Source organism: Astatotilapia calliptera, chromosome 12 (genome assembly GCF_964374335.1).
Source record: "Astatotilapia calliptera chromosome 12, fAstCal68.1, whole genome shotgun sequence".
Taxonomy (NCBI): domain Eukaryota; kingdom Metazoa; phylum Chordata; class Actinopteri; order Cichliformes; family Cichlidae; genus Astatotilapia; species Astatotilapia calliptera.
Genome location: NC_137433.1, coordinates 24,863,977 through 24,876,377, shown reverse-complemented (window position 1 = coordinate 24,876,377; position 12,401 = coordinate 24,863,977). Strand labels below are relative to the sequence as shown.

The 12,401-nt window shown below is 41.6% G+C and overlaps 1 protein-coding gene and 1 long non-coding RNA gene across 3 annotated transcripts in view; one reads left to right on the top strand and one right to left on the bottom strand.

Annotated features, from left to right (window-relative positions):
- grid2 (glutamate receptor, ionotropic, delta 2) overlaps positions 1-12,401 on the bottom strand; it is a 548,182-nt gene that overhangs the window by 130,288 nt on the left and 405,493 nt on the right. The gene's annotated exons all lie outside the window — the stretch shown is intronic.
- Positions 472-10,448, top strand: LOC145432171 (uncharacterized). The gene is made up of 2 exons (XR_013912452.1): positions 472-762; positions 8,560-10,448. It is a non-coding gene; the product is annotated as an uncharacterized LOC145432171 (long non-coding RNA).

The window sequence follows — 12,401 nt, the reverse complement described above, 5'->3', positions numbered from 1 at the left end:
AAGAAGAGGAAGCGAAAGAATGATGGCATATCAAACCAATACAAATCTGCCCACCCCCAGCCCCCACTATAATCCCTTTATAATGTGCAACAACACAGACACATACACACAAACTGGAACAGGCACACCATAAATCCTTCTTGTCTTTGCTTATCAAGCCTATGAGAAGATCTACTGTAGGCATGTGGTGATTTACTCAGAGATTATCAACCAATGATACCATTGTGTTTTTCAGTCCTCTGGTAGTTTCTGCCTGTGTATGCCAAAGACTGAAGTCAGGGGTATCTAAAAATGAAGAGTATGAAGATGAATGAAGATGAAGAGAAATTAATTTAATTTCTTAAGACGAATATAAATAGAGTATTATATTGTCATTAGACATATTAACAAGATATATACATATATATTAGGGGTGCAACGATATTCGTATCGATATTGAACCATTCGATACAGTGCTTTCGGTTCGGTACGCATATGTATCGAACAATACAACATTTGTAATTTATTTTATCAACTTTCCTTCTGATGATGCTGTCTGTGTTGAGCGCTCAGTGAATCTGCGTTCGACTACTCCGCCTAGGCTGCACTGTCCAGCGCAGATCCACTGAGCGCTCAACACAGACAGCATAGTCAGAAGGAAGAGCGCAGGGCAAGCTAGCAAGACAGAAGTTAAGCTCTCCTTGCAACATGGACCTCCCCCACCCTCATTCAGATCTGGCGTTTGGAATTATTTTGGTTTTCATGTGACGTATGACCCTGAAGGTAAGTGAGTCATGGACTAAAGTAAAACAGTATGTTGGATGTGCCATGCAATGCTCAATTACATGGGTGGGAACTAGTGTGTTAGCGCAGTTAGCTCGTTAACGTGTTGGCCGTCTAGCCCCATGCACGGGGCGATCGGCGGTAGCTCTTTAACGGAGATTTGCCGTGTTGTGGCGTTAAGGTCATTTCAATGAGATTAACCTGAAAGCACTAGTGGGAACACAACGAATATGACTGCACATTTACGCCGACATCATCCTAGTGCAAAGACAAAAACAACAAGCATGCTACTAACTTTAGCCGAGTCATTTAGACAGCTGTTAGCACATGATTCTCCTTATGCTGCTGAGAATATAGCCCAGAAGAAGCGGATAGTATAGCTTTTATTTTGGAAAGAGACATTTCTCTGTAATAAACTCTCTTTTCCAAAGATGAGTGATTCCTCAATCAGATACAGGGCTTGCAATATCGCTAGCCCAACGTCCCGGGGCTAGCGATTTTTCCAGTCTGGCTATTGTAGGAAGGAAAAATATGTCAATGCTTTTGCATTCTTTCGGAAATGTAGCTGGGTAATTATGTCATTGGCATCGGTGAGCCACTGTCAATATGTGACATATTGAAATCGTGTTTGAATTTGCGCTTGGTTTTTGCTTTCACTTTGCAATCGTGCGAACTGTGTATAGAGAGCGACAGCACTGATCTGTGAGTGATGATAATTTGTGCACCAATTCCTCTGACATCGTCTTATTAATCGTTAGCTTACTATGCAAACATGACAAGTGAAATCTCCCGCAGCTTAAACATGTGAGAGGTTGATCGCGCAGAGAATCGCTGAGCTTATGTGAGTGCGTGTGTAAAAGCAGCAGGATTTATATTTCAGTTCTGCTGAGCCAAATAAGACAGGTCAGGGTGAAGAAGTGACAGCCAAAGAAAAGCTTACTGCAAAACGGAGAAGTTATGACAAATCAGACTGTAAGGCAAAAAGAAGCTTTATGGTTTCATGGACAAAAGAATTTCTGTGGCTGCAATATGACGAGCTAAATAACCAGGGCTGCACATAAGTGGTCCGCAGGTGCGCATTCGCTGTCAAAATAAAAAACACGCACAAGGGTTAGGGTTAAATTTAAAAACTGTACTTTTGAGTTAAAATATATATTTATAATTTTAATAAATGACAAATTAAAAAGGCATGAACATTTTTTTGTATTGAAAAAATATCGAACCGTGACACCAAAGTATCGAACCGAACCGTGAATTTTGTGTATCGTTGCACCCCTAATATATATATATATATATATATATATATATATATATATATATATATATATATATATATATATATATATACACACACACACACACACACACAGGGCATATACTTGTTAGCTCATTTCTTAATTCTTAGTCTTAGTACTTTACTACTGTCTTTGTGGGCTAGATTCAACAACCTGCTCGAGCCATTCCTCACAGACATTGGTCCATATTGATACTATTTACTGGCTACAAATCCATAATGTTAATCTCCAAAATATGAATTTTATCTAAAAATTGATGAAACTGCCATTGCTTTTAAAACTAGTGAAAAAGACCTTGTTATTTATTAAGACCAAAGTATGGCATAGTGTGAGATATATATTCCGATAAATTTGCTGAATTTTAGATAAGGTGATTTATCAAATACTGCTCAAACAAACCTTTGGTTTAACAAGATAGATGAGCTGTAGAGACAAGAAAGCATTGAGTTACTGCTAGGTGATTGGCTGACTGGATATTTTTGTTGACAAGCTGTTGACCAGTACCTAATACCTAATAAAGTGCCCAGTGAGTGCTGAAAATCATGAATAAAATTGGAATAAATGGTGCAACATTATAATGAAAGAAGTCATGTAGCTACTCTTGTAAAACTCTCTATACAGCGTTTGAGTGCCTTTAAATTTATGTGTAAACATATTAACCAATAAACTAATAAACAGGGGCAAAATTACAGAAGAAAAATAAAACTTTTTGGTGGTGAAATTGTGACTAAAACTGATCATAGAGGGTGCTCATTTTAAATAGAAGCAATATCTCTTGCGGGATAATGTAGTTAAGAACAGGATGTTGAAGCCAGAACTGTGTAAGACTGATGTGCTGATAGGTTCCATCAGTTCATATAACTCCTTCATCAGTTCCATCACTGCAGCAGCCTCTGCTTCTGCTGGTGCCAGCAGTAATATTTGTCACAGAGCCAGCACAGATTTAGCTTGAAGAAAATGTGGAAAGTTTATGGGAAATTTGCCAATTTCATGGTGAAATAAGGTAATGTTAGGTAATGGTATTCCACATCAATACACTAGTCCAGTTTGCCGCAGGTCCTCCTTATACAACTCAATTTCAGGCTGTGCCTTGCTATTCGTTTTCACCATTGTGTGCTGCTAATCAAGGCCATAGTTAATTTGAATGATTGAATGACCGTGTAGCCAATTTGTGTACTATATTACGTTTATTTCCAATGTCACTATTTTTAGGTAGGCATACAAAAGTCTGTTATTTATTTAAAAAAAATTATTGTAAAAACGTATTTTTCTACATGAGATCTCCACCCCCTCTAGCACCAGTTGCCACTATTCAGAAATCCACTGTATGCTTAAGACAAGGAAACAAACCTGGTGTCAGATCCCACTGATCAATCACCTTCACTTCTTTGCTAATGATCTCTCAGTCATTCTCAGCTGTCACCTTACTTGTGCTATGTTTACAACCAGGTCACAGGCAATTAGGCCTCCTCCCTTATGTCTCCTCCTGATCCTGTCAATCCATTTATCCATCCATCAATCCATCCATCCACTACATAGCAAAGATTAACCCAAGGACTGATAACCCACCTCATTTCCCTACTCCACTTCTCTGCTGTCCATCCATCACTCTCTCTCCATACTCATCTATCCATACATCTCTCTGGCTTAAAAAACATTAGCTTGAGGGCAAAACAGGGCTGCTTCTTGTTTCCTTTTTCTCCTTCGTTCATATAACCATCCTCTTATCCTTTCACAATTTTATATGTTACTCACACCTCGCTGAGCCGTTATTCTTCCATCCACCCAGGCACATCAGTCTAACCTTTTCTTCCCCTCTCACTGCTATATGCCTTATATTAATAACATAACATCCACGATTTGACAGTGATCTCTGTACCTCGGTGGCACTGGTGCACATGCAGCCCGACTATGTGCAAAAGACATAAAGAATGGATAAAGAATATATAGAGTATTGCAGTACACTGTAGAATAACACAACTAATCTAAAGTCTTCTATTTACTTTTTCTTCTGTAAGCTAATAAATTTAAAGATGTATAGCTGCTTATAGTTTATTTAATATATATATATATATATATATATATATATATATATATATATATATATATATATATATATATATATACTGCGCAGGACCCTCAAGCTCCCAGGCCTCTGGTAGAGGACCCGAGCTTGAAGGATAAACCGCCCGCTTGAGGAGGTACACCAGAGAGATAGAAGGCAGGAGAATAAACCAGCTGTTCTCCACAGAACCAGCAAAGGTGTACTCTCAGTGGCAAGGGAACAATAAGAGAACAGCACCACCAAGGCTGGAGACGGAGCAATACTGGAAGAGCATATGGGAGAAGGATGCAACCCATAACGGCAATGCTCAGTGGCTAGAGGATCTGAGGGCTGACCACAGCGACCTCCCTGAACAGGGTCCAGTAACCATCACAGTGGCAGATATCCACGAAAGGGTCTCCAGTATGAAGAGTTGGACAGCACCAGGGCCCGACATGGTTCACGCCTACTGGCTGAAGAAGCTGACTGCACTCCACGAGCGTCTGGCAGCACAAATGAACCAGCTGCTAGTTAACGAGAGACACCCGGAATGGCTAACTGAAGGCCGGACGGTCCTGATCCCCAAGGACCCCAAGAAGGGACCGGTCCCCTCCAACTACCGACCAATAACCTGCCTCAGTACTACTTGGAAGCTCCTGTCAGGCATCATATCGGCTAAGATGAACAGGCACATGGGTCAATACATGAGCGGGACACAGAAAGGAATTGGCAAGAATACCAGAGGCGCAAAACACCAGCTACTGGTAGACAGAACAATCAGCCGAGACTGCAAGACCAGACTGACCAACCTGTGCACTGCCTGGATTGATTACAAGAAGGCCTATGACTCAATGCCCCACAGCTGGATACTGGAATGCCTAGAATTGTACAAGATCAATGGGACCCTAAGAGCCTTCATCAGGAACTCAATGGGGATGTGGCGTACAACACTAGAGGCCAACTCCAAGCCCATAGCACAAGTCACCATCAAGTGCGGGATCTACCAAGGAGATGCTCTGTCCCCACTGCTGTTCTGCATAGGCCTGAACCCCCTCAGTGAGATCATTAACAAGACTGGCTACGGATACCGACTACAGAACGGAGCAGTTGTCAGCCACCTCCTGTACATGGATGACATCAAGCTGTATGCCAAGAGTGAACGAGACATCGATTCACTGATCCACACTACCAGGCTATACAGCAATGACATTGGAATGTCGTTCGGACTGGAGAAGTGTAGTCGGATGGTAACAAAGAGAGGGAAGGTAGTCAGAACTGAGGGGATTGAACTACCAGAAGGCAACATTGCAGACATAGAGGACAGTTACAAGTACTTGGGGATCCCACAGGCGAATGGGAACCATGAAGAGGCCGCTAGAAAAGCTGCAACCACCAAGTACCTGCAGAGGGTCAGGCAAGTCCTGAGGAGTCAGCTGAATGGTAAGAACAAGATCCGGGCCATCAACACGTACGCCCTGCCCGTGATCAGGTACCCTGCTGGGGTAATAGGCTGGCCAAAGGAGGAGATAGAAGCCACTGACATAAAGACAAGAAAGCTCCTTACCATGCATGGAGGGTTTCACCCCAAGTCCAGCACCCTGAGGCTGTACGCTAAGCGGAAGGAAGGGGGCCGGGGACTGGTGAGTGTCAGCACCACAGTCCAGGATGAGACAACGAACATCCAAGAATACATTGGGAAGATGGCCCCAACTGACCGAGTGCTCAGTGAATACCTCAGGCAGCAGAAACCCAAGAAAGAGGAGGGAGACGAGGAACCATCATGGAAGGACAGGCCCCTGCACGGTATGTACCACCGGCAGATAGAGGAGGTGGCTGATATCCAGAAATCCTACCAGTGGCTGGACAAAGCTGGACTGAAAGACAGCACAGAGGCACTAATCATGGCAGCACAAGAACAAGCTCTGAGCACAAGATCCATAGAGGCTGGGGTCTATCACACCAGGCAAGACCCCAGGTGCAGGCTGTGTAAAGATGCCCCAGAGACAATCCAGCACATAACAGCAGGGTGCAAGATGCTAGCAGGCAAGGCATACATGGAACGCCATAACCAAGTGGCCGGCATAGTGTACAGGAACATCTGTGCCGAGTATAACCTGGAAGTCCCGAGGTCAAAATGGGAGATGCCCCCAAGGGTGGTGGAGAATGACCGAGCTAAGATCCTGTGGGACTTCCAGATACAGACGGACAAAATGGTGGTGGCTAACCAACCGGACATAGTGGTGGTAGACAAACAGAAGAAGATGGCCGTAGTGATCGATGTAGCGGTTCCGAATGACAGCAACATCAGGAAGAAGGAACACGAGAAGCTGGAGAAATACCAAGGGCTCAGAGAAGAGCTCGAGAGGATGTGGAGGGTGAAGGTAACGGTGGTCCCCGTGGTAATCGGAGCACTAGGTGCGGTGACTCCCAAGCTAGGCGAGTGGCTCCAGCAGATCCCGGGAATAACATCGGAGATCTCTGTCCAGAAGAGCGCAGTCCTGGGAACAGCTAAGATACTGCGCAGGACCCTCAAGCTCCCAGGCCTCTGGTAGAGGACCCGAGCTTGAAGGATAAACCGCCCGCAGGGGCGTGCTGGGTGTTTTTATATATATATATATATATATATATATATATATATATATATATATATATATATATATATATATATATATATATATATATCTTGCCCCTTTGCAAGACCAAAGACTCTTATGTTTGGTCTTGTAGGCTCGTATGTTTTAAATAGGGGCAATTCAAGCTCATGCGGAGACAAGACAATTTCATATTTTACTACAGCAGAATGGAAATAAAGAGGATAGGGTTGGGTGAAGGGTTCTGACATCAGAGATATTTAATTCTGTCTTTTTTTCAGTACTCCTTTGCATGTTTTTTTTTCCTTCAGGGGTAAGGGTTTATAGAGACAATAGTGCCTGCAGTATTCCAGAAATAGGTATGGAGCAGAATGTAAAACTTTTATAATGCACACACAATAACACTGCTGTTCTTTTATCCCTTCTTTTGTGCTCACTTTCTGTCTTTCTGTCTTTCCTTAAAATTCAGGGAGCCGCTTCAGTACATCATGCTCCCAAATTCTTTAAATGATAATACACAGCGGAACCTCAGTATATGCAGCCACCTATTACAGTTGCGGCATTTTCTTAAAAATCAGTGTGCTTATGCTCAGATTCCCTATGTCACAGCACAGAATCTGCCTTGGAGGAGACATGAGACGGGATTGACAGTTGAGTACCTGGGGAATAAAACTTCTCCTGGCTTGTCTCAACAAACAGAAAAGAAGAAGAGTGGCTGTCGGGCTAGTGTTTGGTGTTACCCATACTGTTTGCACAACGGATGTTTTTGTTTGGCACCACAATGAAGTTCCCAATGGGGTTTGTTTGACAGCAAGTAATAGTTAAAAATGCTGTTTCCCTCTCCTCTGTATTTTCACATTTGTTCGCCTCACTTATCTGATTCTGTTCTTTTTCTCCACCCGGCTCTTCATTCTGCCTCTCTCTATGTTTTCTGCTGTTCAGTCACAAGCACACACACAGATAATATTCATATGCGCTGCCAAACGTAGACTGATCCATGGACACCAGAGGCACTTCGTCAGCTTCAGTTAGCATCCAGTGTCCACTGTGCTGTGGTCACCCGGATTATAACTTGCTGGTCAGTGCATGTGTGTTAACTCTTGACTGACACGACCTTCCAGCTAAAACAAATGGAAGACATCAATCAGTCCCACAGAGGAAGCCTGCAAATACTCTAGTATTCATGAGTTCACAAGGGTAAAAGCTGTTACCACAAAGGTTGAAAAAAAATAATCTGGTGTGCTCTTGCCCTGACCACACTGGAAATGGACAGAATAATGTGATAGGACTGAGGACTTGAATGGATACTTTGACATTTTACCAAGTATGTTTGACTGACACCTCGCAGATCAGATGGTGTATGCTATCACTGAGCTTATCACTATTAATAGTAAGCTTACTCCGTGTTAAAGTAACATGTTTTGTTTTGTTTTTTTCCCCGTCATCTGCATGTACTCATTCACAATTTGTTATTGTTCTACTGTGCTTGTACTTCTACTATTTTGGGCTTCTCATGTCTTTTCATTGCAAATTATGTACTGACCAGGTTATTTTAACTTCCCTCTCACAATATGTCATACATCTTTTTTAATCAGAAATAACTAAAGTCTATTTGTTATGTTATTTTGTACCACTTACTGGGATCTGAGTACATAAACACTTTGCTGTAATAAAATCTTTGTACATAACGGCCAATTTTACATAAGAGCCAGGCGATTAGGGATGAAATGTTAAGCCTTGAAATATAAATGTTCATTTGAATTACATATTTTTAAATTCTCTTAATTCCTGTGTTTTTAATGTATCTTCATATGTTAAAAATATCTGCAAAAATTTTACATCTCTTTATTTTCTACCATTTATCAAGATCTGAGTCACAAGGGTAGCAGCTCATCCAGAGGGTACTGAGCGATCCCAAGTCAACCAAGAGATGTAATCTCTCCAGCATGTCCTGTGTCTGACCCACAACCTCTTCCTGGTACGACATGCCCAGAACCTCTCATCTAGGAGGCACCCAGAATTTATCCTATTCAGAGACCTTGACCATCTCGACCTGTTCCTTTTGATGTGGAGGAGTAGTGGCTGTACTCTGAGTCCCTCCCGATTGATCAAACTCCTCACCCTATCTGGGGAAGCTCATTTGCTTGTCTCTGCGATCTCATTTGGACACAATCCAGAGCGCGTAGCCATAGGATAGGATAGGAATGTGGATTAACCAATAAACTGACACCATCGCTTTCATGCTCAGCTTTCTAATTTGTTACAACGATTGGTCAAGAGTTGCTCCAGACACGACACCAAACTGTCAGTCAATCTCCCACTCCCATCTCTCTTCACTTGTGATTAAGATCCCGAGATGCTTAAACTCCTCCACTTGGAGCAGGAACTTGTCCCTAAATTTGAGCAGACACTTCTCCATATTTCAGCTGAGAACCATGCACTCAGACTTGGAGGTGCTAATTCTCATTTCCATCACAAAAACAGAGGTGACAACGCTTGGCTGTGCCTAGAAATTCTGTCCATAAAACTTATGGACGGAATCAGCAAAAGTGCACAGGGCAGCCTTGTCAGATTCCAACACCAACCAGGAATGGGTAAGACTTATTACTGGCAACATGGACCAAACACTCACTGTGGTTGTACAGATGCCTTCTGTCACACCAACTGTGTGCATGTCCTCCTTCACTATGAATCTCATCTGAATGATTGTTCAATGTTGTTGTACTAAATTCTAACTTCATTAATGCTGAAAAAGTTTGGTTGTTCACTAGTGGCGCCTGAAACATAGATACTAAAGATCTTTTGTGAAATTGCAACTTTGTTTTCTGTTACTTATCCAGGTTCTGTCATCCCACACTACAATACAGCCTCAGCAACATGCAAGAACATTACACAAGGCAAAGGAAGCCATACACAAGTGCATGGATGCATATGCACAATGCTAACAGTTGAGAGAACCAGAGAAGTGGAGATGTAGGAACCTGCAAGCAGGATAAATCAATGACATCCTCTTGTCTCTCTGTCTCTCCCTCTCTCTCCATCACTCTGCTCCTATGTCTATCTCTCCTGTTTCCATGCCTTTTTCCATCTTTCTTTCACTCATGCATCTTTTACAGCTTCCTCTTTCCATCCTTTCTGCAATCTCCCACCTGGCCTGGAGGTGGGGGGCATGGTGAATGAAGAGTCATGCAAATCTACTTAATAAGATGGAAAAAAATGAGGAAAATAGAGATTTTTCTCCTTGGAGACATTTTTGTCTATCACTGTCTTCCATTCTTCAATTACCATAACACTGCATGTTTCCAACCAGACCAGCTTTCTGTAGCTTATTTATAAAATTTTACTTTACTTCACGAGCCAGTCAAAATGTCTTTTTTTCAGATCAATCACTCTAACCTCTCTCTGTGTTTTACCATTACCTTATTTGTCTCACCCTGGACCTTTTCATATACCATTGACAGTCAGTTTCAGTGGTATTAGCCCTCATCCATAGAGCTTGGTAACTTGCCCTTGAGGGCTGTTGCCTCTCAGATATGTTCCATAATCACAGATAATCTGAAGCGCTGCTCAACATGCTGTGCATGAATAATCCAAATTAATTAAACATTTTAATATGCCTATTTCTGTGTTATCAGCTATAATGTATTTGATGTTATCAGGAATCTTTATCTGGCCTGTAGGTCTTGGGATTTCAGTTTTGTCTCAGCTGAGCTACAAATGCCTATTTATTAAAAAAAAAAAAAAATACTACCTCAATCTTCCTCGGGGATGTCCCTTTATTTATATATATGCATTTTTTTCTCTTCGGGTGAACCATTTCATGACATGTTAAACAACACTTAATGCTGGTTAGAAAAAAAGGTGATAAGTCAGGTAACATTAGTTTAGGCTCTGAATTCAGTAAAAAGCTATTTCAGCAGATATATGGAGGATCCTGTTGGGACAGTGCACTGCCAACATCAAAACAGAGACAAACCACAGGATATTAGTCTGTGAGCCAATAACAGGTGTGTTATTGAAAGGAAACACAAGACAGTGCTCAATTTTGTCTGACATTTTTCTGCTTACTGTAGTGGTATTGAAGTAAAAATATATCTGGGACATGTGTTCAGAATAAAAATTCACCATTGTTGTCCCTTTAAAAAACTACATAGAAGCTTTTGTTGCATCCTGATCCAAAGGTTAATTCATATGTCTGTGGAGTGCTGGTGAAAAACAGCTTTGTGTGTCACTGTGGCTTGGATTTCTCAAATTTTAACAGTAATTAACCCTGTCTGGAACTCAGTTTCTGGCTTTGTTTCTATAGCAGAATCTCTCTGTGTGTTTATGTGCTAAACGAGAGGAAACTCTGCGTCTCCCTCTCTGTGTCACGCATTTATGGTCATGCAGACTGACATAAATTGTTATGCAAAAAGAAAAAGAGTTAACTGAACATTTTCAAACATGTCAGAAGATTTATGCAAATGAACGTGTGAATGGGCTTGCATGTGTTCCCAAGTGACTGCAGCTATTAAGGGTATTTGAGCTTGTGCACGCATTAAGAGATCGCATAAAAGAAAAATGTCTTTCAATCATTCAAAACATGTAATGGTGGGGAATGTTTTTCACATGGTGGCGGGACTGTGAAAAGGCTCCCAGGGTCCCATGACTCTCTGAAGTCACTTAACATAATTTACCACATATGTCAAATAAGACTGGAGATGATAATTGAAGTGACCTCAATTTAGGAACACTGCAGTTTGCAGGCCATTGATTTGCATAAAGAGGGAGAACGTTTCAATCTCTCCTCCAAAAGATGGAGAATATGAGCCCGTGTGTGAGTGGAAGGAGACCATGGGCATATGTGAGAGTAAGAATGTAATGATTGTGACTCTATTATGACCTGAGCTGCTGTTTCTATCGCTTGCATGGGATCTGAAAGGATTAGGTCATCTATCTCCTTTCTAGCTGTCTCTTGTGCTGTTCAGCTTGTTTCATTTTATCTCTCTTTTCTTCAAATCTAAACCTCCTTCCTTCTTATCTCCTCAGTTAGCCACAAGCCTTTTTTTTTATTGTGGCTGTTTTAAAGTACTCGATGCCGTTTTTCTCTCTGAAGTCATTTAAGATGTAGCTGATAGCTAACGAAGCAATTACACATGGCAGTCTTGTCGCCTCTCTGTAAGAGATCAGTGGAGCCTGACATGCCTGTATATGTATATATAGAGAGATATATAGGCTCTGTGTATAGAAACCGAAGGTAATGGAGCAAAAATCCAATTCTACCACAGTGTAGTGGTAATAATTATGACGGATCTCAGGTATTTGCTACTATTATTATCGCTCGATAGCTGTATGCATCTGTGTGAAGTATGATGGGGATAAAGTCAAAGCGGATTGGTGAAGAAGAATCTAACAGGGAGATGAAGAAGGAGGAAGTCGTAAAAGAGAAAGGCGCTCAGAAGAATACATTAATTAAGTAAAAAACAACAATAACAAAAAAACCCAAAAGTTATTAATGAAACTGTGAGCAGGCCTAGGAAAGCTCAAAGAGAAACCGTGAGGAAGAACAGAAAAGAAAGGTCAGGTTAAGTGGTATGCTCACATGAAACCAGTGGTATTACTATAATTAGGGGAATAAGCATGTATTGTTAATGGTCCGGTTAGGTCAAAAAGGCACACAATAACATTGATTGCAATTTAGCTGGGCTTTTTGAGGACTTGTCAAAAACA